Source organism: Emydura macquarii, unplaced genomic scaffold (genome assembly GCF_026122565.2).
Source record: "Emydura macquarii macquarii isolate MOO-44397 ecotype Brisbane River unplaced genomic scaffold, CSIRO-AGI_Emac_v2 contig_1477, whole genome shotgun sequence".
Classification (NCBI taxonomy): domain Eukaryota; kingdom Metazoa; phylum Chordata; order Testudines; family Chelidae; genus Emydura; species Emydura macquarii.
In genome coordinates, this window is record NW_027131614.1 from 8706409 (window position 1) to 8733153 (window position 26745).

The 26745-nt window shown below is 43.6% G+C and overlaps 1 long non-coding RNA gene across 7 annotated transcripts in view; it reads right to left on the reverse strand.

Moving 5' to 3' along the window:
* The window catches only part of LOC137156695 (uncharacterized), an 83794-nt gene that overhangs the window by 51596 nt on the left and 5453 nt on the right, over positions 1-26745 (reverse strand). Inside the window, exon 1 of one of the 7 annotated variants that reach the window (XR_010920857.1) lies at positions 8410-8597. The exons of 1 other annotated variant lie outside the window; for it this stretch is intronic. This is a non-coding gene — a long non-coding RNA (uncharacterized lncRNA). Of the gene's footprint in view, positions 1-6842; positions 6875-7833; positions 7855-8409; positions 8598-26745 lie in introns of those variants that run through there. 5 more of the 7 variants (XR_010920859.1, XR_010920856.1, XR_010920863.1 and 2 more) reach the window with 5 other exon arrangements.

Sequence of the window (26745 nt, forward strand, 5' to 3'; positions counted from 1 at the left end):
CCCAACTAAATCATTCCAGCCAGGGCTTTAACAAGCCAGGCCTTAAAGACCTATAAGAATGGAGATTCCACACCTCCCTAGGTAACCCATTCTAGTGCTTCACCACCCTTCTAGTGAAAAAGTCTTTCCTAATATCCAACCTAGACCTCCCGCACTGCAACTTGCCCCTTGTTCTATCTGCCACCACTGAGAACAGCCTAGCTCCATCCTTTTTGAAACCCCCCTTCAGGTAGTTGAAGGCTGCAATAATCTGGATTTATTTCTCCTGATTCACAGAAAAAAGACTGCAAGAAATTCATCAGCAAGCTTTATGATTAAGAGTCTTGGTGTAAGCTTACTGGATATTGATCCATGTTTAGATGCAATTTCAGTCCTCATGCTATCACCATGCATGTTTCCTTGTAGAAGGTCTAGGAAATACAGCTTCCAAGCTTCTGGGAGGAAGCTTGAAGAGTGAAAAGTCAATCAGCCTGTTACGTGGAGGGATTTTGGCCCATGGGATTTGAAACTGCTTCAGCCCCTTATATAGCACCTATTCCAAAAACTCCAGGTACCAGGCCTCAGCATTATTCATTGCTCCTCTCTGCCTTTCTCAGTCCCACTTCTCTGTGGAAATTCTGCTCCATGTTAGCCTGTGGTCTCCCCACAGAAAACTGGGGCACTGCAGAGGTGCAGATACAGCTATCACTGGTCAGACCAGTGGTAACTCAGAGGCAGATTTCCACTCAAAAAATCTGCTCAGCCTCCTGGTAAGCATGCTGCCTCCAACAGCTGCTGTCCACCTCCACCCCAGCCGTACCCTCTAAGAGCAACAGAGCCCGTACCAGAAGAAGGGATTTTTGCAGCATGTGAGTAAGGAGGGATGAGAGCAGGGCCTCTGTTCTCCACTCCTTGGTGAGTTCGGTCAGGTTTTCTGCTAGTTTGGTTTCCTCTGCACCACAAAGCAGATGGTAACTTGTGGTCCTACATTTCAACAAGGTTCAAGTGCAGAGTCCTGCACTTAGGACAGAAGAATCCCATGCATTGCTACAGACTAGGGACCAACTTCTAGGCAGCAGTTCTGCAGAAAAGGACCTGGGGGTTACAGTGGAAAAGAAGCTGGATATGAGTCAACAGTGTGCCCTTATTGCCAAGAAGGCTAACAGCATATTGGGCTGCATTAGTAGGAGCATTGCCCGCAGATCGAGGGAAGTGATTATTCCCCTCTGTTCAGCACTGGTGGAGCCACATTTGGAGTACTGTGTCCAGTTTCTGGCCCTCCACTACAGAAAGGATGTGGACAAATTGAAGAGAGTCCAGTAGAGGGCAACAAAAATTATTAGGGGCCTGGAGCACATGACTTATGAGGAGAGGCTGAGGGAACTAGGCTTGTTTAGTCTGCAGAAGAGAAGAGTGAGGGGGGGATTTGAGAGGCCTTCAACTACCTGAAAGGGGGTTGCAGAGAGGATGGAGCTAGGTTGTTCTAAGTGGTAGTAAATGACAGAAATAGGACCAATGGTCTCAAGTTGCAGCGGGGGAGGTTTAGGTTGGATATTAAGAAAAACTTTTTTACTAGGAGGGTGGTGAAGCACTGGAGTGGGCTACCTAGGGAGGTGGTGGAATCTACATCTTTAGAGGTGTTTAAAGTCTGGCTTGACAAAGCCCGGGCTGGGATGATTTAGTTGGGGCTGGTCCTGCTTTGAGAAGGGGGTTGAACCAGATGACTGCCTGAGGTTCCTTCCAACCCTAATCTTCTATGATTTTCCAAGCATGTACTGTGTTAAGCTTTATTATAAAGCCTATAAAACCAGATTGCCTTGTTGAGTTATTTTGTGTAGTAACCTCAATCACTGGTACAGTGTGGAAACTGAGTTGGGGAAACCACAAAGGATAACACAAACACCACCAAGAAAATAAAAGAGAAGGGGCAAGTATATTCCCATCTTAGAAGTTAAACATTTAGGGACAGATTTCAAGAACACAATGCCCATTTAATCACTTAGGTGGCCAGATTTTCAGGAGAGCTCAGCATGATGAGTAAAAGGTTGGGTGCTGGACCCTTAGGAAAAAGTTGACCCTTGTGGCCTGACCTAGTGTCCATGGAGTTCCCTCCACTGACTTCCTTGGGCTTTGAACCAGACCCTTAAAACATTCTTGATTCATGAAATCCTATCATCTCCCTAATTCTCTTCAAAACAAGAGCTGCTGCATAGGAGAGACACAAGGCAGGTGAGGTAATATCATTTATGGGACCAATTTCTGGTGGTGAAAGAGACAAGATTTGCACTTACACAGAGCTCTTCTTCCCAGACTTAAACAAGAGCTCTGTGTAAGCTTAAGAGCTTGTCTCTTTCACCACCAGCAGTTGGTCCCATAAAAGCTATTACCTCACCCACCTTGTCTCTCTAATGCCTTTGGACCAACATGGCTACACCACCACTGAAAACAGCATAGAAGAAACATTCATTACAAGCCAAAGTCAAAGCAGGATGTCATTGTGATTGTGCACACAGCCTGCAAGCCTTTAGTTCTGGCTGCCTACTCTGTTCTTCTGCACTAAGTTCTGGCACTGTCTCACTAAGTACCGAACAGAAGCATATGGACTAAGGCTGACTGAATAAAATGAACTCCCTGGGAGATTATGGTGGCAACTGGGTAAGCAGGTGATGGTACAGAAAGTGACAATAGGTCCATCTATGTCTCCAAGTTCTTAAATTGTGCCTACTCCTCTAGCATCTGCACATATTGAAGGGTCATTGCATTCTTCTGTAGGAAATCCTGTTTGTATCCTAAGGCAACGTTTCTCCTCCAGTGAATTAGAAATTGCACCACAATTTATTATGTTGAAACCTCTCATTTAAAGGGAAAAAAATAAGAGGACTCCAGCACTTCTTGTGATCTCCTCCTAGCTATTTCCTATCTCACTGCTGTCCTCCTCTTGTGTCTCCCCCCCATAGCTGTTTCCGCCTCATTCCCATGGCTGACCCTCTGTCCCCATTGATGTGCCTACCAGTATTGCCAACTTCAAAAGTTAAAACCTCTTGAAAAAGGATTCCCAAATATTTATTTTCTTTTAAAGCAGAAAGGAATAAATAGTGTTTTTTCTCTCTGCTGTTGAACTTGCCTGGGCACCCCACAAGATGCAAGAATGCAACCTTAAATGTAACCAGTGTATGCACGCAAAGATGTAGGCCCTGGCTTCCCTGAGCCCTCCCCAGCTGCCAGCAGGCTCCTGCCGCCCTCCTCCCCTTACCTAACCCCATCACCACTCACTGCCCTGGCAGGCTCCAGGAGTAGCCCCTCCCCAATATTGCAGCCAGCTGCTAGGGCAGGCTGCAGCAGATTTGCCTGTAGTAGCCAAAGGGGCCCTTTATGGGGCTTAAGCAAAAATTCTTGAGCTGCCTATTCTCTCCCCCCTGCCCTCCCTCCCTCCTCCAGTCACAACTTGTGGATAATATTGTGAATGATGCAGACACTGCACCAACGTGGGAAAGTGGAAAGAAGCTTCTGCATCACCCCCAGGCTCCCCTCCTAGGCAGTCTCAGAGACATCAGGGGATAGGCCTGAGCTGAGCCTGTAACAGGCTGGAGCCTTCTGCATCCCACACAGGGGACATAGTGGGTACTAGAGGCAAGAGATTGTGACTGAAGCGTGAAGCCATAGTTCAAACATGAGTGGAGGGGAGCAAGTGACCAATAACTACTGCTGCTGTCCAAACAGCCTCAGACTGCCCTGGCTGCAGCTGGCCCACCTCAGCCAGCCCAAAAATGGCAGTAGAGGGTAGGGAGCAATCTCAGCTAAAAATTGGGGTGAGATGTCCCACTCTCCCTCTTTAATTATACCTACAGGTTCTGTTTTGCAAAGCGAGAGCAGTAGCACTGACTCATCAAAAAGAAGCTCCTTGTGTGTACAAACACATCAAAGTGGATTCATACCCCCAAGGAGATGCTGATTTTTGTTTCAGAACTGTGGCACATGGACTCAGTACCTGTGCAATGTGCTTAGCAGCTTCTGACAACCCAGTCTGAAAGCACGAATTTCTGAGTGCCCTTAACTTTCGCTGACTTCAGTGGGAGATGTGGTGTTCTCCGCACCGTCTAGGACTGGGTCCTCCATGCTTTAGCTATGTTATGCACAACCTGAAACTTTTAAAATGATGTTTCAAATGGCTGAAGGTCTAATTGTTGCATATTATATGCAGAAAAAGGGCATTCGTTGTTCTAGGGCATCATAAGCCTGAGTCTTCTGGCTCACTCGTGCCATAAGCATTTTTCCAATTTCTCTTTTCACATTCTCCAAAGGCCAGATTGACACCATCACTCGCTTTAAGTAATGTGAAACCACTCCCTTATTGCATGCACATGAGCAGTCCCAGGCAGGGAAGCCGACCCGAAGTCTTTGAAAAACTCTTGTTTTTTCCTCAGACTTGATGCACATCTCCCAATAGTCCTGGATATCACGGGACTGTCCTGCTTTGACTCCTCCCCAAAACCCCATCCTGGTTGAAGTAGAACATTTCCCACATTTGCGTACAGCTGCCCGTGTCACTGAATTACATTGCCAAGGGCAGAGCTAGGAGAACAGTGATTTCTGCGCTCCTGAGCATGCTCAGACCCCTCAGTCATGCTCAGTGGCTTCAGGGGAGCAACAGGGCATCTGGGTGGGCTGGGCTGAGCAGGGTGCAGACTCAGTAGATGAGGCAAGGTCAGCTGCCACAGTGAGGATAGCTTCACAGGGATTGGTGGTGACCATTTCCATCCCTCTGTAGCCACTTGAAATGTTGGGAGGTGTGTTCATGTCTCGATTCCACCTCCAGGAGCTATGTCCCAAACTCAAGATGCTTTCAATACTTTTAGCTAGTGAAACTAAACTGAACAAAATGTGTCTGAACAACTCCCAACAGCCAAATACAAAGGGAAGACCTGATCCTGCAGTGCTTGCTCAGGCAAAAACATTCACTAAAATGAAGTGCACTCCAGGCCCTGACTATGCCAGGTGCTGGCACAGTACTAGTGTAATTTCTTTTTTCTGTTGAATAAATTACTTACTCTAACAATCACATGATTTGGGAGTGCATTTTACCTGCTGTTTTCCTTTCCTTTGATGAATGGTGCCACTGCAACATGCATTTTGAATTAAGGGCTAGATTGTGACTTTGCCATAAGCCCTGGGTAAGGGCAGCAGGTAACTCTGCTGCCTCGAGAGCTGACCAGGGACCAGAATGCAGCCTATGAACTAGTGAGGTATATTTAATACACCCAGACCCTGCCTATGTGAGGTAGGCATAAGAAGAGGCAGTCTGGGTCTCCTTAGAGAGGATAAGGAATGGACCCAAAAAGGAAATAGGGAAGCCATTTGCTTGATTACTCACTCTCCTAGTTTCTGAGCATCCTGATCTCCAGAGACAGAGATCTAGAAGAAATCCTAAAGAGAATGGGTTGCATGTTTTACTAAATGCTTTCTTGCCTTTTGTTTTAAGCCCACCTCTAAAAGCACTATTTATGGTAGGGAAAAGGATGAGAGAAGAGGGCCATTCATGGCACCTCTTAAAAAGACACCTACCAAAATTACATACGGTTAGAACAAATCTGTTTGCGCCTCACTAGCCGAGACAGGAGAATGTTGGAAACCCAACCCCAGCTTGTTTTAAAATGTATAGCAAGCGAGACAGTCCATGCCACTGTAGTGTAATCTTGTACATCTGTTGAAGAGTCTCCGCTACATTACACAATACGTATGCAGTGGACATGGGATCAAAACATTTGGAAAACAAGACTATCAAATTACATAAAAATATTTTAATTTAGTTGAAATAATATTAAACTGTTCAGCACCCAAAATTCCTTAATGAGCTGCTTTATACATAACCGTGTTCTGCATTTGTACAGCACCTAGCACAATGGGTCCATAGTCTACAACTACAGCCCCTAGATGCTACAGTAATACAAACTACTGCTATTATTGGCACATGTATGCTGGAGTCCTAAATTTCTGAGGATCTATAAAAAAAATCTATTGTCATGAGATTCAGGTTGAAGGCATAAAGACCTAAGCAAAGCACTGCTTGTTATGTAGGGCAATGACCATTATAAGAGGTCACCTGATGCCGGGACAACTTTTTTCTTCAAGTACAGAGCACAACTGAAGTGATCAGGCACTACTGTCATGCACCAATTGGAGGCACTTAGTGGTCTGGGCATTGCTAAGGAGCTAGGAGTTCCTCCATTCTGATCCTAGTTCTGAAATCAACTAGGTTTGTGGCCTGGGGCAAATCACTTGGGGGGATCCAGAGTGGTTTAGGTGCCTAAGTCCCAGTTTAGGATCTACTGCCATCCACAAAGCTCTTGCTTGGCTGCCACCTAACCCTGTGGCCACCTAAACTCACTCAGCACCTAAGTTTTTGCAGTAGAAGTTCTGTAGATGCTTATGTCCCTGCCTCTCAGCATGCATACTGCTGCCTCACACTGAGTCTAGGTGCTCAGGCACCTGTCTTCCACAGCGATCCATAAACCGGGGGAAGATAACCTCTGAGCACCCCACACCTGACCCAAGTGGAGGAGTGTAACTCCACAAAATAGCAAGCGGGTGGGGAGAAGATGAAGGCCTTCCTTCAAATCTTTAGCCCAGTAGCCAGGGTACTCATTTGTGATGTGGGAGACCCCGCACCCCTTGCCTGATGAGGAAACATAATCTAAACAGGTAGCTGCCATCTCCCAGGAGAGTGCTTTAACCACATCAAAATAGTCCATAGCCCAGTGGGGCTCCCTCAGTCTCTTACTGAAGTTGTTCCATTTTAATTAAATATTAATTGGACCAGAGGAAGAGTTAGAATGACTCTATAATTCAATGGTTAGAGTACTCACCCAAGGTGGCAGAGCCCAGTTCAGATTCCTTCTCTTTATCAGGTGGGGGGAGGGGGAAGAGAATAACTTAAGCCAGGCACTGCTTACATCCCAGGTGAGTATCCTTACCCACTAGCTAAAGGTTATAAGGGAGGTCCTCCTCCCGCTCCCCACATTTTTTCTTTTGAGTTAGATGTCCTCTGAGCATGCCTACTGGATTGGGCTTCACATACAACTTAGGTGGGGGCGTGCTTATCTTCCCCCATTTGGGGCTCTATAGCAGAGAAAAGTGTGGGCTGCCAGGAGTCCTCTAATTGCCAAACTCAGAGAGGAATGGGGCATAGCACACTCTCCTCTCACTGGCCCCACCCACACCCCCACCTAGGATGCTGGCTTTGCAGATTGCATTCTAAGGTTCCTATCTCTCCCTGTTCATTGTATAAGGAGCCCTGTGCCCCCAGCTCATGTTTTGGACTTTAGTGTTTTTCCTGTATTTTTCTAAGTATCTAAAAGTGAGGCATGATAACACTGTGCTTCAGAACACTAAAATTATAGAGTTTAAGGCCAGAAGGGACCACCAGATCATCTAGTCTGATCTCCTATATATATCACAGGCTGCCATCACCCCTCCCCCAGCACCCACACACTAAACCACACAAGTGAAATGAGCCCCACCAGAGACTAGACTAAGTGTCCCTTTTCTGAATCCAGGCCTCAGAGAGAGATTTTCTATTTAGGTGCCTACACACAGATACCCATGCTGTATATTAGGCACCTTTCTGTTTTAAAAACTTAGCATTGAGGCAGTGGTGTACCATGAGTCTCCAGTGCCCAGAGGCTAAGCCTGCATTTGCACGCACACACACACACACACACCCGGTCTTTCCCCCCCTCCCCCAAGTCTCATGCATGGAGCAGGAAGGGTCCCCAGCTCACACCACATAGTGCTGCCCCCCAGCTGCACTGGGGCAAGGGGTTCTGTACCTGCAGGGGGGACGGACACGCCACTTACCTCTTGCTGCTTGGGGGACTTTCTGCGGCTCATTGCTCTGACAACCCCCCCACACAAACACACTTACCCACCGCACAGCACCTGCCTCTCTAGCTCCAGCCCTACAACCCAGGCCGGCTTAGGCGGGGCAGCCTCACCCCCCCAGACTGGGGGGGGGGGGGGGCACCAGGCTGGCCCTTCACGACACACAGGTGGCTCTGAGGTGTGGCTGGATGGCAGCTGCCCCTCAGAGCCTCCTGCGGCCCTCCGCCCCCTGCACGTTGTGAAGAGCCAGGCCCGGTGCCCCCCCCCCCATAGACTGGCGCCCAGGGGCCTGGACCCCCCCTCAGTATGTCACTGCACTGAGGTTCCTAGAACAGGCATTATGTTGTCCACATACAGGTCTGGGAAGCACACTCTAGGGACCCAAAATTCAGAAGTTTCTTTGGTCTCAATTCTCTCACAGCTCACAGTTGCTGTCCTTCGTCAGCAAAAACCCAGCATTCAGAAGTGAGTTCATCTCCCACTCTGCGGGGACAGCGGAGTTAAGCAACATCTCAGCTGTTGCAGCCACCAGTACAACCAGCTCATAGTTACCGCTATTCACTCTGCCACTGCTGGCCACTGTCCTGATGCTGCTGTTCTCCACTACTGCTGTCTTTCTCCTGTGACTTTATGTTCTGAGGCTCCACTTCTTAAACTAGCTCTCCATGATTTCAGCAGGTAGGCAAGAACCTCATTGCTAGTGCAAGCTCTTTCACTGCAACTCTGTCCCATTGCAGGTCTAAGGCACAGCACCTGGTTATCTGTGATTTCAGCTCTTGTGATCACTGAACAAAACTCCCAATTGAATTTAATCAGCTCTGTCTTTAAACAGCTGAGAGGGGAGGGTCAAGTCAAATGGCATCTAGAACTTCTTAGGCAGAGCCCACACCATCAGATAGGAACACCCGTCCCCACCTGCTCCTCCCTCCCCTGAACTTTGGCATCTGCTTAGTAAGTGAGGTTTAATTTAGGGTGACCACCTCAATTATGGCAGCTAAGTACCTTTCTGCTGCCCTTTACTCATACAATAAGGATAATATTTCATTATCCCTGCACTCAATAACAAAGTGATTTGTAACCCAACACCAGCCAGAATTGATCCCTTAAGTGTATAGCATGATGGAGCTGCTTTGCCATGGCAATACAGGTTTGTTTATGCAAGTATAGTCTGTTCCTGAAATCTTTTCCCCCCCAGCTCATCACTAGCTCTCAGGGGGAGCTCATTCAGACCCTGCTTACATAAATAATGCTTTATTCTGAAGATAATGTTGGAATCATTTTAATCAGGACCAGTAACAGGCCCCAGAGGAAAAGGACTTTCAAGTGTCAAGCACAGATGGACCTGTTGGGAGATGCGGGGGAAAGCCACACAGAGATCCAGTCCCAGAGCAGTTGGACTGCATGGTTCTACCTGTTAGAAAAATGAAGGAAACCAGGCCTGTGCATTTGAGCAAGACAACAAAGGGTCTAAAGTGCAGCTCAGCTGGTAACTGTGACAGCATCTCTTACTTCCATGTAGATGCATCACAACGTTTACAGTGCCAGTGTACAGAACTGAGATATCTTTTTGCATTGCACAAGAGATACAGTGAGGGGAAAATTGCATTAAGAATATATTTATTGAAAAGGAAGGAAGTGTAGTGTCACAGATCCCCGGTTCTCTCCCTCTCCATAAAAGGAGACATTAGACCCTCTGATTAATGAGAGCCAAATTTTCCCATTTCCTTGGAAGCTGTGTTTATTTTAAACTCTTAAAAGAGCATTACAATATGACCAAACCTCTTCTACCCCAGGTCTCATGGCTTCTGTTTAAGACTTTAACAGAAAATCATAAGCAGAGAAACAAACAGGGCTACAGCAAAGACGACCTCAGTCCCAGTTATCTGTAGGCTTGTTGGCTGGTGGCTCAGTTCCAAGACACCAACCAGTAAAGATCAGCAGATTACATCGTACTTAGATGGCAGGGTAATCAACCGCATTCTTCAAACAAACCCACCCTTTAATCTCTGCTAATCGCAGGTAAGCCAATGTAGCCAAAGACAGAGGGGTTTCTTTCTAGGGAGCAGATTGGAACAGAGGCTGGAAGGTTCTACCCCTGAATCCTGAAAGGGGATAATCCCCAGTTACACATATTCCTTGGTTTTGGTTTTAGTTGTGTTTTTTTTGTTTGTGTTTGTTTGTTTTGTTTTTTTAAAGAGAGTGCTCTATATTCATAGTGAAGTTAGTACTTATTATAACAGGGGCCAAGACTCTTCTCTGAAAGGAACACATCAGTCTCCAGGGCAAGGATATGGAATGGGCAGTAGCAGTTCAGTTTTCTCTATGCCACCTGGCCCATATGTCTCAACTATGACATAGCAAGAGTACCCCTAGAAATGAGAGTAATTCAATCTCCATGCTTCATCTGCTAAAATTGCTAACAAAAAGGTCATGTTGGCTTTGTGGCATGGAACCCATCTAAGCTCCCTCCTCCTCCCCCAATTTCAGGTATGCCATCAACAACTCTTGAGGCTCCATTCTGCTTTCAATATCCCCTGTGTAAATCTGGGGGGACTTCTATGACTTTGTTGGAATTACAGTACTCTAGATTTACAATGGCAGAATTTTTCCTCAGATATAGTCCCTTGCCAATGTCACTACCAAGTTAGCTGAGTTTGAACCAATGAAGACTGCATCTCTCTAATCCCATTTCTCATGCCCTTTGCCACCTTGCATTCCAGATTCAGAGCGTTACAAGAATTAACATTGACAGATGGGGACATCTGATAAGGTGAAGTTCAAAGCTCTGAAAGTTAGTTCTGTTTGTTGTTTTCATTCTCCTCAAAACACAACAACTTGTTTTCACAGCACTCTCCTTTCACAGTTCAGTTACTATTCATTTTTGAACATCAGTAGTGCTAAACCTTGATTTGACTAGGCTACGAGGATAACTCTTCACTTACCCTATCACAAGCCAGCAAGGTAAATTCAAGGTTTACCAGAAATGCAATGGACCCCCCCCCAAAAAAAAGTTCCACAGTCTGGTTTACAATAAAGGTATATGTGAATAAAGTTGTTTGACTTTGTAGTTGACTATGGAATTGCGCCAATGCTCACAACACAGTTTCTGTTAATGAGTGACTGCTACTGCGTCACCAAAATCCCCTTGCTTAAGCAGCATTCTATTTCCTTAAAATTCTTTTAACTGGGTGGGGTAATAGTTCACACACTTGTATTATCACTGCAGGCAGCAAATTAGGTGTAAACCTTGGCAACAACAATGTTCTGTCTAAGAAAGTTAGAGCTAATTTGATTCTGATCAACACCCAGAAGTTCAGATGTTTATCCAGAGCCTCTCCAAACTTCTTGGGTGTGTGAACTGGACTGGAAATAGAGATAGGCCCAAACCATCATACAAGTCTGAATCCAGGGAATCTAGATTCACAACTAAAAAGTATTACTACAGTGAGCCAAAACAGAACATTGGATTGGAGCACAAACAAATCCTGGGGAAGTTAAGTATTTCCATCAAAATAGCACCCAACACCTCCCAATCCAGATCAAGGCCCCACTGTAATGGGCACTGTACAAATACAAGCAACACAGATTTTATAGTCTAAACTTACAGCAGCATAGCTGTATCGGTATAGCTGTGCTACCGTAAGAGCGTTTGTGTAGTTGCGTTATGTCAGTGGCAGAGCATCTCTTGCCAACATAGCGCTGTCCATACAAGTGCTTATGCGTCAAAAATTATGTTGCTCAGGGAGGTGTTTTTTCCCCACCTCTGAGCAACAAAAATTTTGCTGACATAAGTGCTATTGTATACAAGGCCTAAAATGATAAAATGACTTGAGGATGGAAGAAGTAGATTGTGTGTGTGTTTGGTTCTGCCACAGACTCACTGTTTGATACTGAGCAACTCACTAACTCCTCTGTGCTTCAGTTTCTCCATCTGCAAAATAGGGATAATGCCTTGATAAAGGATTTGACATTCAGTACAAGAAAAGTGATATGTATTATCATTGAAAACAGAATGTACCATCACAACACCTGTTTGTTTACGGTGAACCAGCACGTGAGTTGTTATCCCACCCAGCTACAAGAATGCCAAAGGAGACTTCCATCGTTGAAATGTCGGGCTGGAAGTGACCTCAAAAGGCATGTACTGAAGCATGGCCAAGTATGCGTAGACCATCTCTCACAGGTGTTTGTCTAAACTGTTCCTAAAAACCTCCAATGTGGAGTCACGGATAAGTTTCCTTGGATGCCTGTCCCAGTGCTTAACTATTGTTATAGTTAGAAAGATTGTCACAATATCTAACCTAAATCTCCCTTATTGCAGATTAAGCCCAATATTTCTTGGCGTACCTTCAGTGGACATGGAGAACGCTCCATAATTTTTATAACAGCCCTTAACATATTTAAAAACTTACGTCCCCCATCAGTCTTCTTTCCTCAGGACTGAACTGTGGTCTTCATCGAAGTAACTCATAGTACCGTACAGATGGGGCTATTATAATACTTTTCCAGATTGAAAGACCAACTCAGAAAGGGCAGTAAATGCCTTACTCAAGACCACAAAGTCAGTGGAAGATTTAAACACAGAACCTAAGTCTCCACCCACTAGATAATGCTGCTTCCTAAATATGAAATGAATCCACTTTCAACAGGTAACTGATACTCCATAAATAGTTTACATAGCACAGACCCTATAGCAAATGCTATTCCCTCAGCTACAAGTGTATAAAGCCCATTTTTACTTCTTTCCTTTATCATCTGGTGGATCAGAGTGCTAGTTTCTTCTTTATTTTGAGACCAAATTATAAATATGGGAACAAGTTTATCAGAAATGCAAGTAGATTTTCCTGGGTCTTTTCCACAGTGGATACAGATGCAGTTTGGAAAGGATTTGAAATATTACTTTATAAATTCAATCCCACTGCCTGGAATGGAATGACACCTATGTAGCCATACTTAGGCCTACAGCCTCTCGACAGACAGTAAGATTAGATAAATTAAGGGCCAAATCTTCCTGCCCGTTCCACTGGTCAAATCCCGGAATTTAGGCCAAAACCTTCTCATTAGTTCCTATGGGTATGGTTCTTCAAGGTGCTGAGCAGTGCCAAGGAGGTGTTGAGAATGGGAATGGAGCTCCACACCTTGCTTGATCAGGCCCAGTTTGAATTGTGTGTCGACAGCTCAGGGCTGTGAGCTTGGAGATAAAGGCACCATTTTCTCTGAATAGCAGTTACGAGAGAGTGCCTATGGAAGAAAGTTCCATTATTTGATGTTGTAAGAGCCTGGTGCAAGGAAAGATCTATAGATGATTACTGACACAGTGAGAGCCAAGACAGACAAGAAAGAATACAGGTGAGAGGAATAAAGGTTTTAAATTGTTGTTTGTCCTATCCATCTGGCCTTGGATTCCTGCAATTAGAAAGGCACTTCATCTCAAGTTTCTGACACTGGACAAGCCACCTTCAAGCTCATCCCTTTCATACCGTGAATACCTGATACTATTCCAGCAGTTCTGCATGGATGGAGCAATATGCAGACTCACACCATGCTGCAGTACACTAGCACAGCAGCCATTGACTGTTAACTTTAATTTATTAGAGCTGAAGAGAAACTTTCTCAAGTTAACAGTGTGTGTAGTGGAATGCTCTTTACTGTACACTGAACTTTACACCATTTTAGAGCCTGTGAAAAAGCAGCTGACCTGTTTCTGTGTCAGCACATTCTTCCCTTTACCTTTCACCTGGACATCCTACGTCCCCTCTGGAAGATCCTTAATTAACCCTTACATCTGATGGTTGCAAGATAAGGTAAGTTAATAGTAATTTGGGGTCATCTTTCCAAGGTTAAGCTGCATGGCCTCCACCTGTTCTTGCCCGTCAGAATTAAATCTGGAGAGTGCTGAGTTGCTTGATGATGTACGTCATTTGAAGATACAACTATTCACCTAGAGAGCAGAGGGTGGACTTAACCAGGGGGTTGATCCTTTGATCTCTAAAATGCCAGGAGGAAAAACTTATTTATAAGATGTTTTCCTGTGAGAAAAGGATGAATACCTATTTCAAGATTTTATAGCCTGGCTTAACCCATTTATTTACTCATTGTGGCTTATTTTAAGACAGTTTTATTTAATAAGGAACAGAATTCCCCTACAGAACCTCAGATATATGCAGCCTTCCAGATGGTAAGAAATGAAGCTTTAGGCAAAATAAGCAAGTGATGTGTAGTGTATAAAAACTAGCAGAATTCTTTTTCCTCTCTCAGGAAGCACAGCTGTGAGTGCCTGGGTATAGTGATTGATCAACATGTACCATGACAGCTCTATGAAGTAAGTTTCCTTCAGTATAAATCATGCAAGCAAACAGCCATTTAAGATGTGGAGTCTTTCCATGCATGTTACTGTTATTTTATTGACTCTTTTTGAATAAACATGTCTTCATTTTGCCTTGAAAGAAAATAAAGGTTTGATGAGGACTAAATTTACCATTTGAAAAAAAAAATCAGATGCTATGTGGGTGAATTTTTTGTCACTTAACTGGGAGCTGTGAAACAAATTGAGTAATATTATTATACCACAGTAACTAGAGTTAACTATGACTAACCACAGTGATCCCTTCAAATCGTCATGGCTTAATCACTGAAGCAAATAAATATTTACATGATAATTGGAGCTGATCTTTTGGAGAGTGCAACATTTCCTAGTACATGCTTGTCTCCCTGTAGTCCTGAAAAGGTGAAAGAAATGCTCTGAAGTTGTCTTTTACTCTGTTCCCTTTGTACAGGGTCTTCTAAATTCCATAGTAAGAAGTCAAAAAAAAAAAAAAGAGACCCAACATGAACTAGATTGAAGGAAATGCTGATGGTTTGATTTGTCATTTTGTTAATACTACCTTCCATTTCCAGAGGAATTTCCCCCTGAGAACCTCTAAACACTTTGCAGACATTGATTTATATGCCTCACATAACAGGTCCATTAGACTGCAAAATGGATATACTTAGCGTTAGCTTACTGGTGAACTGAAACAGACATCTTAAATTACTTTCCAAAGATAACACACTAAATCTATAAACTGACTCCAGACCCCTTGCTTTAGCCACTAACCAACACTACCTCTGTTGTGTGGCTTTGCTACTATACTTCATGTACTTTTCATGGATGTATTATGAATCACTTTATTAATCAGTCACCTTATGCTGTTGTACTTTCACATATGCACATAAAGTGAGATCATGAGGAAAGCCAGAAGAATAAGTAAGAAGGATTTGCTGTCTTATCCCAGATGAAAAACTTCATTATTTTGGAGTTGATGTTGCTCTTTCCTGTCACTGCAATTAAAAAAACCCTCACACCAAGGAGATAACCAGCTAAGACGACAAAAACTCAAGCCAACCTCAATTCAGATCCCAGGCCAGACAGACACCATAATGTCCAAACATATTCCTCAGCACCATAACTCCCTTTCATTTCCAACATACAGCTGCCCATAAGTAGGCTTGGAAGGATTAGATTTTTTTAAAATTGGTAAATGTCAGTAAACATCAGTTTTACCATAACACACAAACCAACAAAAAGTGTTTCCATCAATAATCAAAATCTACAGATAGGTAAGGAAACAAAAAATGCTGCTTGAGAACTTAAAGAGTTCAATTTAAGGATATTTATTTTGACATATGATATTGACAATTTGTGTTTTAACAGTTACAAAGCTTTAATTTTTTTAATCTTAATGTACATAGTCATTAAATTAGCATGATCCTACATATTTTCCTGCAACTGTAAAACCGTAAAGTGATAAAAATTTTAAAAAACCTTAAACATTGATTTTGTTCCTTTAAAATTAAGAATAAAAATCAAATTCTGCCAAGTCTACCTCAACATCCAATCCCTCCCAATCACCTTGAAATACAATCTTAACTCTGACACCAGAAAAATTACCATATCTTACAACAGATGATTTTTACTTCTGAAATCTACAATATTTTATTACTACCCATGGATTCTAAGGTAGCAAATTGAGGTTGTGTATTTCAGTGATGTCAATGAACCAGTTCCTCTACAAGGAATTGATATTTCAATGTATCTTACTTAGAGGTCTGAAGTATCGGACATTTCTATCCATTTTTTTCATCATTTTCTTATTTCTGTGCTTGTTGCCTTTACTTACTACTGTGACTCTTTATATCAAGTCATAATTCATATTTTGCAAATTAAACAAAGACTATTAAAAGACTATAGTGCACTTTTTAAAAAACCATAAACCTTGTTTGGTAGAGCACAATATTATATGTTGGTGGGTTTGGTTACACAGAACAGAATGTGACAGGATCTAAACATGGTAAACTTCCTTAACCAAGGTACTGCAGTAGTTATTTTAAGAAAGGCAGGATATCTGGAGGAGGCCAGCCTTAAACATCATGAACAATCTCCTGCTGTTTGCTCTTATTGCTGAAGCAGAAAACTAGTTGGCTAAATTAAAAAATATGCTTTTTAAAACCTAAAGCTAACTAAATTTATTATGTCTCTGTTTCCAATAAGACAGTTAACAGCAGTGTAAGGAGGCTAGTGTGTATGTGTACCACTGCCCTCTGTTGGATCAAATCAGATCTATTATAACTTTGTTTTCTAGACCCTACACTCCTAATATGTAAAGGAGATTCTCACCTTATGTAAATGGATGCAGCTCCATTGACTTTAGTGGAGTTTTGCCCAATTACACCAGCTGAAGCTCTGGCTCCTTTACTAACATTGGAGTTTTGGCACAGAGGAGTCAGTTCTAACCAAACACGTCCCATGAAGTTCCACGTGACCGTAGTATACATTATAGCCTCTCTCTCTCTGTATTTCTAAAGTACCCATCTGAGTGGTAGTTAAGTGCCAGTGACAGCCGTGGAAGTTCCAGGTGGCTCTATATTTATTATGCCATGGTGTATGAGTGATTCACCAGCCAGCATGCCCCCTCATTGCAAGGCATGGCATAGCAGGCTCTCCTCCTCCAACACTCTCTGCCAACAGCTACTCTGGCCCAGCACCCGTCTGCTTCTTTTTGTGCCTCAGCCCACGTAACGTTCACTCCCACCCCTTTCAGGGTGAGAGTCCCATCACCTTACATCATCTCTTCAGCCTGACTCTGGGCTTAATGGTCTCTAGCCCCCCCATCACAGCATTTTCACACCAACTTCCTCAGGGAGGGCCTGGGTTCCCCCACCTGCCCCACTCCTCTGGATTCCAGTCCACGGACCCCTCTAACAAGCAGTGAAGATTTGCTTCCTCGAACTCTTAGTGCCTCCCTGTATTACTTCTTATCTCAGCCTGTCTCTAGGCCCTTTTCCTCAGTCCCCTCCTGAGCTCATTCCTCTGCAGACTCTTCCACTCTTCCTGGGCTCTGCAGAGTTCTTGCCTGCTCTCATACAGATAGACACATCCAAGAGTTTTCTCCCTGGCTGTCTGGCTCCTATTCCTACCCCTCCCAAGACTGCCTCTGTCCATCCACCTCTCCCTCCCACGACGCCAACCCTCGGGCCATCCTTTGTCAAGGGTGACCCCAGCAGCTCACACAATTCCTGCCCTTTACCAGAGCTCCTTTCTTGGGAAAAGATCCCAAAGCCTACCCTCCCCTCAGCCTCTTGCCTCTCTTCTAGGCACTAAAATCCTTCCTTGATTAGCCACCCCCACTCCTCTCAGCTAGAATTCATCCTTAATTCAACCACCCCCGTTGAGCTTGGCCCACCTCCAGGTGCCATCAGGTGCACTAACTGCTCTCTGGCTTCAGTAAATTCCTTCTCTGCCTGTGTTTAGGTGTATACCCCACAAGGAAATATTTGTACAGTATTGATTCTTTATGGCTTTATAACATTACTGGGTGCAGCATGCCTTGGTCATCATCTACTTCAGCTCTGTGGCATACCCCCCCCCCCCCCACTATACTTCTCCCCTCCAGTCTCTCCCAAGTATTGCTGCTAAGATTACCTGCCTCAAATCCATTCACTGGGTCCCCCTTCCTTCTGCATCAAGTCTAAGCTCCCAATTATCAGTGTCAAGACCACAGGCTCTATACAATATCACCTTTACTTCACTCTGTGCACTTATTTTTTCCTACCACCCCCTTCACATTGTGTGTGCCTCCTTAGTCTCTCTCACAATCACTCCTTCTCTTCCATGTCACTAATCACCCCTGACTTTTCATCTCCCACTTCTATGTGGGAAGTATTATCTCTTCTCTCCCCCACCCTTCTATCATAGTGTAAATGTGTCAGCTCACTGCTAGGCACTCCCTCATGGCCACACATGCCCTATTGGTTCTTGCTTCTTGAGCACCCCCCTGCCAATGATCCCTTTGTGGTGTTTTCTCTTCCTGCCAGAGGGACAAGTGACTGGATCACCATCTTGAGTCCACCCCCTTCAGGGTCACAATTGTCCAAACTAAAAGTCCCCAAAATGTCTTTTAAAGAATTCTTCCCCTTCTCTGGGGCTCTTCTTTAGTCTGTCACTCCCCAGCTGAGCTCAAAAATCCTTGCAATGGGCTTGTACATCTCCTTCCTTGGGGCCAGCATGGGAGCCCAGTCCCCCCTCTATTCTGAATTCTGGCCCAGGGCTATGTACTGAACAGTTAGGTCTGCTCCTTTACCCGTACTTCAGTTTTCCCTGGACCACTTCCTATCCAGCCTCTTAAGTTCTTCTCTGGGTGTCTCACTCTCTTTGCTGTTTCCATCAGGATCTCTCCCTACCTGGAGAATTTTTCTTCACTCTGAGCTTTCTACCTGGCAGACAGACTCTCCCCCCCCCCCCCTTTGTTACCACTTAATGCCAGCTCTCCCCCTTCACTGCAGTCACCTTCTGCTCTATATGGGGAATTGCCTGATTCCCCTCAGGTGAGGCTCATTCTGTAATCAGGTTGGTCTAGCCCAGGGGAAAAGCCGCCCTGTTGCATATAGCCTTCCTTAAAACTCACTTCTTCTGCAAAGATTTCCAGCCCTGATCTCACCCCTGAAATTGCTTGTGACCCTTATTACATTTGAACTGCTGTCTCAGGTACCCCGGTAATCTGAGTGATACTGTAATTAGATCTTATAAGGAAGGGACTTTCCTCTTTCTATATACATGTTTCCTACACTGTTAAGTACATGTATTCATAGTACAGTATTACTGTAGTGCCCAGTAGCCCCAGTTATAGACCAGGACCCAGTTCTGCTAGAAGCTGTACAGAGAATAAGAGGTTGTCCCTGCCTCAGAGAGTTTACAATCTAAGTGTAAGATGAGAGACAACAGATGGACAGACAGACTGATGGGCGGAGTATAAGATGTTCTAAATTACCTACATTTTAAAATCTAATCTACTCTTTAAGTTCATGTCACGTGTTTCCTTTTCATGTTTCATTCAATTCAGATAACTCACTTTCACTTTTGTTTCTCTCAGTTTTGCTGGCTTTCCCATCTGGTAGCAAAACGCTGCCATATTAAACTTATATATGCTGCAAGGGAACGTTTTGAGATAAACCACAAACCACTTAATCAGCATTCAAAAGAAAGTCATGGAAGCATTTTCTCTCATCTTAGGTTTTGTAATGTTTGCTGGCCCTAATGGACCCGGCACAACCTCCCACATGTATTTAATGAGGTGTATAATGTTTTAAATATTTGCCTTCTCATTGCACAAAATACAGACAGCTGAGTGAATTACCCCGTTACTTTTGTTCTCCTGTAAACTCCACACAACTGTGGACTCTGTAAAAACAAATAAAAGGTCATGTGTTTAGAGAGAAACCAACTTTTATTTGCTTCTGTGAAACCTGAGCTTTATTTCCTGAAAGACAAGCTATAGTCAGGGAGCCACAGTAAACTAGACTGTTACCCTAAGATTTTTCACTTTGCTGCTGTTTCCTGTAAAAAAGAGTGGCTGGAAAATAAACATAGTTATTTCCCAGAGTTCAGCCCAGAGTCACAGGTTATTAGCTTCAAGGCCTTTCCTTCATTTCATGCTCAAACACTCTAAAAACCATCCTTGAAACTGCCAAATTGCCCCGACCTCCCACACAGCAAATAATGTCTAACATGTCACTGTAAATCATCTTCCTCACTGTCTGGAAGATAGGGAGTTTATCTTGATAGTCCCATTAAAACAGTTTATTCTAACATTGATAATGAACAATTTCTCATTAACCACTATTGAACTGGAGATTAAATTTTATCTGTAAGGCCAGTTCTAAAACACTAATTTGCATACTGCTTATCTGCTACTATGTAGCAGTGTGATACAATAAACTGTCACAGGCCCACACATCTGTAAAAGACTGGTGAAATCTCTGTCCGTTCTGGATCTAGTGACATTTAAATGTAGCAGGCCACAGGTTTAGTTATAATTCCTCATTACACTTAAACCACAGGAATAGGTTGTGACTAGCCCTAAATCAGGGGCACTGGGGAGAAGTGAGGAGTAAGGATTCCCATTCCTGGTAAAGCAGCATTAAGGCTGCCCCAATCTTAGCTCGAAGTGCTGGAGGAGCAGATGGCTTGCACACAGGGCATGAGCGGATAGGGGAGAGGCAAGGAATAGGAAAACCCATGGCTTCATCCCTTCATGCACTGGCCAGTGGAACTGTCAGATTGTATGAAGGGAGAGGAGGGAATATTCTGAACTACAAACAAGGAGCATCACAATAATCTCCCCTCCCAGCTGAAAGTGGGAGGAGTTTTAACTGGAGTTTAAATGAACCTGATTCAACTTTCAGATGAACCAGGGGGATTGTGTAGCTTTGGGGAGAAAACTTCCAAACCCAAGTTTTGTGTGATCTGAGAATCAATTTTCCAGTGCAAATATTTGTGATTATCAGTTTGAAATTTGCTGCCTGCAAGTATCTTGTAAAATTAGCCTGTCAGAAATCCTGTCATTTTATGGTCACCCATATGAATATTGTTGCAAGTGAACTGGTTTGTAAGAACATTCTTGAAAGTGAACACAAAAAAGACAACACAGTCAAATTAATTTCATTGAAAAATTCCAACAAATCTTTGTTGATATTTTGTAGAACATAAGAACGGCCATACTGGGTCAGACCAATGGTCCATCTAGCTCAGGATCCTGTCTTCCGACAGTGACCAATGCCAGGTGCTTCAGAGGGAATTAATAGAACAGGTGATCATTAAATGATCTTTAAGGGGTAGAACAAGCTTCTTTCCATCTCAAAGAAACAGATACATGACCATTTTAAGGAACTATTTCAATACTAAGTAATCACATGTTATTTTATCTGTTTGGGCTTATATTAACAGATACTGAAATGTCACTTCACCAGTCTTTTTAAGAATGGGATTAAAAAAAACTTGAAACAGACAATAGACATGTCATTTCTGTAACAAAATCAGGAAGCTGTTTCTGAGACTAAGCTTTGTGAACTAACCCAGAGAGGAATTTTCAGCATAGATTCCACACCAGATATTTGATTCCTATGAATACCCCGTCTAGCATCCTTTGCTAGTCATAGGTGTAGGAAGCCACACGGGATTACCTCTATTCTTAAACTTCAGTGTGAAATGCAAAGGGTGGGGGAGGAAGTGAGAAATTCAAAGATGACACTGGTAAATGACTGTAACATGGCCCAGAGATGCTGGTGGAAACCAGACTTTGGGCCTTTGGCAGCAGAATGCCCACCTGCAGCATGGCAGCACAAGCTGTGTATAAATCCCACTCCATCAAGGAGCCTAAAAGCCAACCATCATGAAAGCGGACAGGGCTGGCTGGGAAGGAAATGGGGGCAGGCTTCCAGGCACATATGCTCTTGTTGGAGTTTAAAGTACTGCACTCCCTGTAGGTTGTTTTTCCTACCACAATTCCCCCTATGGAAAGTTTGCATTCACCCTGCACCCATGAGTATGAATCAGACACAGACAGTGCAGTTTACTCATTGATGAGGCAGAAGGATGGGACTGTAACAAGTAAAGCACCCAGCCACGTGTGTAAAAGAGTAGATGCTGTGATAAAAGAGACCTGCTTTATCTTATACCCTCCTGGTAATAGATTTTCTTGTTACAATCCACCATTCTGCCACTCCAGCATGCAAGTTAAATTTACTCCCTCTTGTTTACAGACACGTAACTTATACCTGAAAGTATTTATTTAGCATTTGGCCCCGAGTAATCCTAGTTGTTGGCTCTGAGTTTCGGGGTGGGGGTGAGAAAGGTGTTGGTTTTTGTTTTCTTCTCCTGGGTAATTATTCTCCTGGTTCAGGTTTTGTGGGGAAGGTTGGGGAAATGTGGGTGTGCTGGATTGTAGGAGTTGGTGTAGCAGAGTAATATTAACCACTTCTCTAGTGGGGTAAGGTCTTATTGTATTATTTAATTGGCATCTCGATACTATATTTGTGGCTGCCTTATAATTTTTAAAAGCACAGTGAACATGTATCATGGTGTGCACTAGTTAGTTTGGGGGTTGAGGTTCCTGAAGGCAAACTGACAGGCTTGTTCTTTATCTTCTTCAGACAGCCATTTGTTAACACACTCTTAGATATTTATATACCTAATGGTAGCTACTAGGTTGATGATCAGATTGTGTGAAATGGCACAAATACTCTAGGAAACCATGGGCTCATTCTGGCTGGTAGGCAGTGTACTTTCCCATGTGTGAACAAATCCCCAATGGCTAGCTACGTCCCCTGACATGTAGAGAGTCAGCTGTGACTCTCCCAGAACAAGTCTGTGTCCTGACTTGCACCTGCCTTTTGTCCTTCACTTGACCTGATTAAGCATTGATATGCTATCCACTCCTCCCTTGCCATGCACCCTCAATTCATCTGCACAGTCCAGCAAAAAAAGCTTTCAGAAAGACACATTCATGCCAAAAGCCTTTAAGCAGAGAACAGAGTAGGTCAGCATCTGAGATTTATACAGATCAGTGGGTGCCTAAAGAGAGTACAGTGCTGGCTAAAATTAATAGTGATGAGGGTGGCACACATTTCCCTGTATCTGGTCCCTGCCAACCTCAGCCAGTTGGGTGACAAATAACTTACTTAAAACCTGAATAAGACAGACAGGAACTGATGAGCTCTTGGGACACAGTCTAGGTAATTTGCTCGTTAATTCTAGATTCCAGGCGCCCCTGCTATATAAAGTAATGGATGTGAAAGATCAATGGGTGAATTATTGAGCTTGTCAGAGCTCTTTAAAACTAATTACAGTACAGAGTGCTGAACTGAAGTGGCTGTTGGCTACTTACCACACACAATAAAGTTGCTAGACTGTAAAAAAAACAAAAACAAAAAACCCGCACAGTCTTTCAGTGTTTTTTCTCATATCTTTTCCTATGGTAGCTTAACCCTGAACCATAACCCTTGGATTATGGTTAACAGTTTCTGGGGTGGGGATGTTAAATATAAATTCAGAAGTTCCTGCCATCTAAACAAACTTGGCAGTATTTCTAACAGTAGGAAGTGTTACTAGCTTTTGTATATACCTCCAGCTGAAAGGGAGCACAAGTCCTCAAGGGCTGGAGGATGACACAGTTTTAGATGCACTCAAATTGAAAAAACATCTTTAAGATGATTTCAAAAGTCTCTCCTTTGCTTTCCCACCTTTTTTTCTGGTAAGCAACTCAGCAGCCTGTGTTTTAATAGCAAAAATAATGTTGTGCAAACTGGTTCAGCTAGAATAGACTATGACTTATGCTTATCTGCAGCTTTATCCTTGATCTAACCAGCTTAAAAAGTGGATTGGTTCACTTAAGTCAACTGCCCACCATCCTTATAGCCCATCCACCACCTTCCTTGGTTAATAAAATTGCAGATGGTTGTAAGTGAGGCAGTCCTTCAAATGAGGTCTGGGTATGCTCAATCCAGTCTGCTAGTGCACCACACACTCTGCAATGCCATGATAGAGCACGCCTCACTGTGTACAAGATACTTATTACAATGAGCCAGATCTGATCTGAGAGACTGCCACAACAAAACTAGGGCGCTGTGGAGGAGGTTGCTGAGAGCCTGGTCCAGCTGTGTGCACACACAAGTAAAACGTTACTGCGATCCTGTAGCCCAGTGAGGAAATTCAGCAGGCATTGGTAGAGAGAAGGTTGGAGAGAGGATCACAGTGTTCAAGAGGTCAAGTGGAGGGACTGCAGGAAGCTGGGGTGAATAAGAAGCTGTCACAGAAAATGAGAAAGAGGAAATATAAGATGATTGGGTTTGGATGAGCTTTGGACAGATAGACATCCAAACTCCCGATGCTTATCCAAACCAGAGGGTTAGTCTTTTTAAAGTCTGTCAGTCACTGAGTGAGACTCAGCCACATGACATATTCCCAAAACCAGGCCTCTGCAATACAGCACAATCCAAAACGTTCTATTTCAATACACTTCCTAGCCGAGTATAGCTGACCTTTTTCCCCATATTGCCATCTGTAACAATTCGGTTGTCAGCCTGAAGAGGTACAAAGAGTACTTCTGATGGGAAATCAGACAGCTGATATGGAAAGAGTTCTGGCAGAAGCCAGATCGCCTAACATTCATGCACTACTTTTGCAGAAATTTCCTTGCAACTTGCTCAGATGGTCTGCTAGAGCCCCAGGCAGGTATACACAGCTGGCACTACAGCTTGCAAAGGCCTTGGCTACATTACAACTGTCATTTTTTTGCACAGACAAATCATTCTAGTGTTGCCAGTGAAACAGGGACAGAGGGTTTCCATCAGAATCAAACATGCATATCCCCTTCCTCTTATTACCTCCTTTTTTTTTGTACAAATGCTTTAACTATGACCGTGATAGTAAGGAGACTCACTCTTCTTACATTTGAGTTTTCCTGTGTCCTCTTGCAGTCTCCTAGGGAGTTGATGCCATACAGGATCATATTCCACACTTCTTTTTTTAGCATCAGCTTTTGAGAATCCAGGGCCACTGTGCAACAAGTAGCATTTAGTAACTGTTTGCACCAGTTGTTATACAATATTTGCTAGAGTTTGAAATTGTGTCCTCACCCAGCATGTCAGCTTCCAGGACCCAATCTTGCACTCCCACTGAAGTTAAGGGGGGGAATGGGAAAAACTTGCAGAATCCAGCCCCCAGAGCGATGGAGGAGAGAGATGGTAACAAGACAGGAGCAAGGAGAAGAAAATTATGTATAGAAGAAATATAATTATAAGAGAAAGAGCAAAATTCATAGAGCCTGAAGGCAAAAATGTAAATAGCTCTACTTTTGTATGATTTTAATAATCTCAATTCCTTCAAATTAAATATTTAAATCATATCCTATACTTAGCAATGCTGGGAAGACACAGACAGTTTGACACCAATACAGAGCATTTTTTTTTCCTGGAGGAGTTTTGTTCTTCCAATTAAATCGCCCCTCTCTGTCCAAACAATTACTCTGGCAACACAAATCACACATTGCATGATTGACAGGTCATCATGGTGTATAATCTCATGCAGATCAGCAACAATATATAAAGGACATGGTAGGTTTTTCTTTCACCTTTTCTTCAAGAAAGCCCCAAAACTTTTTTAAAACAGAACATTTCAGATTTTAATGAAACTGAAAATATCTTAGAGACACACAAACAGGATTGAAACCCTGCCACATCATTAGCTTCAGGTAAGCAGCTCCATTTTCCCCCACAGTGCCTGCTATCTGGCTTCCACTTGACTTGCCAACCATGGTGAAATTGACCCAAGAGTTTATCCAATTAGGACATTTCCAGCAGTTCTAAAGCTTCATCCAGACACATTCATTCATGAAAACTACACCCATTCCCCTGTGTTTGTATAGGGACATATTGTATTAAATCATTTACAAAGTAATAGTACAGCCCTCTTTCCACCTATTCCTGCAGCCTGACATGGAACAGCATAAGACATCCAGCAGGTGCATCTTGGTCCCTTCTTTAAAATAGGTTCTGCATCACCATATAGGGCAGCCACCCCATTCAAAAACAGAAATAAGGCCTTGTTTACTCTTTTAGCAAAAGTTCCCTAATCAGCTCCAAAAATAGCAGCAATGGAGGGAGCACTAGTGTAGTTTTAAGCACTGTGCCATGAAGATCTGATCTGAAAGAGTTAAATGACAGTAGTTAAAATGCTGGCAGCTTCTGGGAGACTTATATTCAGCAGCACTCCCAACAATGCTAAACTGAAGGTAGCATCGATGGGAAATTTTAGCAAAAGCTTAACTAGTACATCCACAGCTCAAGTTTTTCTCTAGAATCTAATCCAAGGGGGAGTCAGCAGGGGTCATTACTGCAGAAAAACAAATCACTCTCTCAGTTCCCCAGCGGTATAACATACACCGCAGTGTTGCTCCTGGAGAATGAGGGTCTGAGCTCAAGGCTCAAATCTGTAGCTTTCGCATGGAAGCATGAAGTTAAAGTGCTCAGCTTTCCTCTAGTCAGTATCTTTTTATGTAGCTCACAGTGTAGTTCCCATTTCAAGCATGGTGGCCCAAAGGAGAGAGCAGAAAGCCAAATGGACAGATATACTTTTAAAAGTATATGTTTCACATATTCCATCCTTCTCCCTCATATATAAAGAGGAAGACTGGGCCAGTAGTTTGGGTGCTGACTTGTGGGACCTGGGTTCAATTCCCTGCTCAGCCATAGACTTCAGGCAAATCACTTAGTCTCTGTGCCTCAGTTCCTTAGGGATCAAATGTGGACGATAGCTCCCTTCTTCAGCGGGATGTTGTAAGGATAAACACATTAAAGAGTGAGGTGCTCAGATACTGTAACAAGAGGGGTCATATAAGAATCTTAGGCGAGGTCTACACTACAGACCGTACTGCTGCAGCTGCGTGGCTGTAAAGTCCCCCGTGTAGCCGCTCTATGCCAATGGGAGAGAGCTCTCCCGCCAGCATAATTAAACCACCACCAATGAGCAGTGGTAGCTATGTCAGCGGGAGAGCGTCTCCTGCTCACATAGTGCTG